Source organism: Lolium rigidum, chromosome 1 (genome assembly GCF_022539505.1).
Source record: "Lolium rigidum isolate FL_2022 chromosome 1, APGP_CSIRO_Lrig_0.1, whole genome shotgun sequence".
NCBI classification, from domain to species: domain Eukaryota; kingdom Viridiplantae; phylum Streptophyta; class Magnoliopsida; order Poales; family Poaceae; genus Lolium; species Lolium rigidum.
The window spans coordinates 142,389,154-142,394,167 of record NC_061508.1 but is presented as its reverse complement, the minus strand read 5'-3'; positions in this window follow the sequence as shown (position 1 = coordinate 142,394,167).

Genomic DNA, 5,014 nt, shown 5'->3' with positions numbered 1-5,014 from the left:
GAACTCTATACTTCCGATTCTTTCTTTGCACCGATATTTGAGAAGTGTTCCATTGACCGAGGACTCGATGATTTCTATTTGCACCAAGGATTCTTGTTCAAAGGGAACAAACTTTGTATCCCTATGTCCTCGCTTCGCCTTTTGCTCTTACAAGAATCGCATGGAGGTGGTCTCATGGGTCACTTCGGACGAGAGAAGACATACGCCATGCTCTCGACCCACTACTATTGGCCAAGAATGTACCGCGACGTGGAACGCCTTTGCCGCCGGTGCACCACTTGCTTACAAGCTAAGTCTACCTCCAATCCCTATGGTCTTTATACGCCATTGCCTATACCTTATGCACCATGGACAGATATTAGCATGGATTTTGTACTAGGGTTGCCTCGCACCAAACATGGTCATGATTCAATCTTCGTGGTAGTGGATAGGTTCTCTAAGATGGCACATTTCATACCTTGCCATAAGAGCGATGATGCTTCACACATTGCTTCATTGTTTTTCGTGGAAATTGTCCGCCTACACGGAGTACCGGCAAGCATTGTGTCGGACCGAGACGTCAAGTTCATGAGCTATCTATGGAAGTCGCTCATGGCAAAGTTTGGAGTGAAGCTCTTATTCTCATCGTCTTCACACCCTCAAACCGATGGACAAACGGAGGTGGTCAATAGAAGCCTCTCCACTCTCCTCCGCATCCTCGTGAAGAAAAACTTGAAGTCATGGGAAGAGTGCCTTCCACACGCGGAGTTCGCCTACAACCGCGCCAAGCACTCTACAACATTAAAGAGCCCCTTCATGGTCGTCTACGGCTTCGAACCTCCCATGGCACTCGACATACTACCACTTCCCCTTCATGAGAGAACGAACATGGATTTCGACAAGCGCACCGCCGCCATGAAGAAACTACATGAAGAAACAAGAGAAACCATTCAAGAACATGTGCTTCGTCAAGCTACACGACTCAATGCCAAGAAGAAGGATCACATCTTTGAGGAAGGCGACCTCGTTTGGATCCACCTCCGGAAGGAAAGATTCCCTCATGAACGCAACTCAAAGCTCAAGCCAAGAGGAGATGGCCCCTTCAAGGTCCTCAAACGCATCAACAACAACGCTTACGTCATCGACATCCCCACCTCCAAGTACTTGGTGAGCAACACGTTCAACGTGTCGGACTTATCGCCATATCATGATGATGAAGAGGAATAAGAGTCGAGGACGACTCTTTCCCAAGGGGGGGAGATGATGCGGGGTGGCCTTCGGACACCTCCACACCAAGACCAACAAGTCCCCCAAGTGGACCAATGACTCGGGCTCGAGTTAAAGCGCTACATGATAAGGTGACCTCGCTCCTAGCCACCCTTGATCTCGGTACACCTTTGGATGGAATGCTACCTCATGCCGATGTGCTATGTGTCATTAGGTACAAGGCGCATCAAGACACCGGAGAGGAGGACAAGCCATGGCCAAGGGAAGGAGAGGAGCCTCAAGTCATGAAGATGGACACGAAGATAGACCCGACGTCACGCGAAGCGCTCGAAGGAAGGGAAGACGCCGGCCGGTCCAGGACCCGGTCTGACCGGACGCACAACCGGGCCGCCCGGTCACAGATCCGGTCAACCGGCCGCCAACCGGATTTCCCTCCAGCTCGTACCGGACACCAACCGGACGGAAACTTGCGAGGTTTCCGGTTGGCGACCGGTCGACCGGACCCAGGACCGGACCACCCGGTGATAGGCCCGGTCTGACCGGCCCCAGGACCGGATCTGACGAGGAGACCCCACCAAACTGCCTAAGTTATCCTGTTCTTGTACCTTTTCGCCTGGCTGGCTGTGTATGCCTATATAAGGACCTGGAACCCCTCCCTTACCCCTTAGACATATTTTGAGCTTAAACCAACTTTGAGGCTTAGTCTCCCTAGGGTTAGCATCCATCTTGGACAAGCATCCCTCTGTAATCAAGGCCATCCTTGTTGTTGATTTGGGTATTGTTGATTGAGATTCTAGTGCAAGGCACTCTCTCTCCCTCACCAATCTCCTTTCTCCAACACCAATCTCTCACCGGGAATTCTGCCGCGTGCCTCTTCCGGGTGATTCTATTGGCGTGGTCCATCGAGCCACGGGGGTAAGTATCGGGTGTATCGGGTTGGTGTGCGTGCGTGAGTACCGGTGTTCTTCGTGTTCTTCGCGTTCCTCTCGCTCTCCCACCTTTTCCCCTCGATCCTTGGGTCAAATCGCGAGATCGGGCCAACCCCTAGATCTCAGATCTCATCAAGTTTCCTGCATGGCAAACACGTAAACATTAAATACGAGCCCCGATCGGCTCTTAAGTTGTTCTGTGGATCGGCTCAAAGAGCCGATTGCCCCATGGTTCATGTTAGATTTATAAGGACATGGGGATCATGCTTTATCAATATCAAGCTAAACTAATCTACGATAGTCTAGGGTTTTCACCGTATAATCGGAACATCCTATGCGTAATTGAGCCTAGTAGATACGCAAGATGGTGGAAAACCAACCCTAAAGAGGCCTAAAAACAAACGTGAAGTTGATCCCCGGAACAATCCCTCTAGAGCTTAATGAACCACACCTTACGCACTACCGGATCGTTCAACCCGTTTATAAGGCCTAACCATACGGATATCAAACCAATCCTTGAAGAACAAGGAGCAACTATAACGGATTAGATCTACTAAATAACGAACAAGCAAGATGCTGCCCTTACACCTAAAATAGGTGTAAGGGCAGCTAGATATCGAGGGGTAGCGTAGCTAAACAAGTACATCGTGAAAGCATTGTCATCAACCCCAAAACACCTAAGATAAGGGTGTTGCTCGCCATCAAAAAGGCTTCAGCACGAGCAACACCAACAACGAATAAACTGATACTGCCTAGATCGTAAGATGCGATCTAGGCAGCATGTTGCTTACCCGGGAGAAACCCTCGAAACAAGGGGTGGCGATGCGCCTAGATTGATTTGTTGTGAACGTGATTGTCCTTCTTTCTCAATAACCCTAGATACATATTTATAGTCCGTAGACTCTCTAACTTGGGAATAAACCCAACCGTGTACGAGCTAAACTCTATCTCTTAATTCTAACCGACACGTAACCTACTATAATTTACAGATACACGGGCAATCTTGCCCAAACTTCTGGTACAAGGCCGGTTCGGGAATATTTTCCATGTATATCTTCTAAGCCCATCTAATCACGGCCCATCTCCAGACTTGGTTAAATTCTGGTGATAACACATGCCCCCCTGGTTTTGGCAATGATAATTTCAAAACCACTCTGTTTTTTCTGCTTCGTAGGGTCACGTCGTGGCAGAGCAGAACCGTCGCAGAATTTTTCATCATGATGCCTTGCCTTCTCAGCTTCTCTGCACGACTTGACAGATTCGGCACCATGTCCTCGAAAACCACCACAACATTAAATCTCCACTATATCCCCTTTTATTTAACCGCGTCGAGCAACTTGCTTCTTCATCCCCTTCCTCAGTACTAGCCACCGAAAAACCCTCCTCCACCATGGACTCATCCTCCTCCTCTGCTGCATCGGCTCTCTCCTTCCAATCTTCTTCCTCAAGCGAGCCGATGCCAGAGCACAACCAATGGGATGAGCCGGAGTGGGACTTCGACTTCGTGCCCGATGGCCCACCCGAGGCCCTCGTCGGGTCGGATGGCGACTTGCCCCCGACCGATGGGGAGGACGACCTCCGGTTCCTCATCGACGGGGAACTCGGTGGCGGAGAGTGAGGATGACCTCCTCTCCTGGGGTAGCTTCACCCCCTCCGACGAAGAGGAAGAAGAGGAGGATGAGGAGGACGACGCCTCCTCCAACGAGGAGGAAGAGGAGGACGACACCTCCTCCGACGAGCCGTCGGCGAAGCGCTTCCGCGGCTGGGCCTGGTCGGATGACGACGAAGACGACGATGATGAGGAGGAAGAAGCCCCCATTGAGGGCTACGACAGTAGCGACGAGGAGCTCGCCAGCAGCAGCACCGGCGGCGGCTACAACGGCGACGACGAGGATAGCGACGGTCCTTAGAGTAGGGACCACTTAGCATAGGACTAGTAGTAGCAATCTGTCCTCCTTTTGTTCCTGAGCAATCGGCTCCTCCTTGTAAAAAATCCCCTTTTTAAATCAATGAAGAAGGATTCCATGCTTAATTCTTCCGATTATCAAAATAAATCATTGCTCGAGAAGCCGATGGCAATACATCGGTCTTTGCCCAAAACGCCAACAAGGCCAGTCCCACAATCGAATTGAATGGTGACCTGGAATAACAGTTGTTCTTCTATAGTCGATGGCTCCGCATCGGCTTTTCAGCTCTAAAGTCGATGGTCAGTGCATCGGCTATGCTTTTGTTTAGATTTTTTTATCGGCCGATTTCATACAGCGGCCCCCATATTCCACTGCTCAAGTTGATGAAATTTTTTTTACTCGGCCGATTTAAAATCGGCCCTCGTATTTCATCGCCCATCATCCCACATACTTGGGAAATACTTCTTGAGATGCTGGCCATTGACGGCCACTCGGGAACTTCACACCATCCAACTGCTCGAGCATGTATGCATTGCCCTTTAGGACCTGGTCAACCCTGCACGGCCCGTGCCAATTTGGAGACCATTTACCATACGCCTTGTCCTTAGTCCCCAACGGCAATACAGCTTCCCATACCAGATCACCAACGTGGAACTCCTTTGGCTTCACCTTCTTATTATATGCACGAGCCACCTTGGCCTTGTTCTCCTTAATTTTCTCAAGTGACCAAAGTCTAAGTTCCGTCGGATCCTCAACGCTATCACTCATCGGGGCTGCATACTCTTCAGCTTGTCAAGTCATTCCGAAACGTGACACGTCTCGACCCAGCCGTGATCTCCCAAGGTAACACGGCTTCTTGTCCATAGACCAGATGGTACGGCAAGGTCTTTACCGCCCCATGACATGACATGCGATAAGCCCATAAAGCCTCCGACAAAACCTCGTGCCAACGCCTAGGGTACTCATCGATTT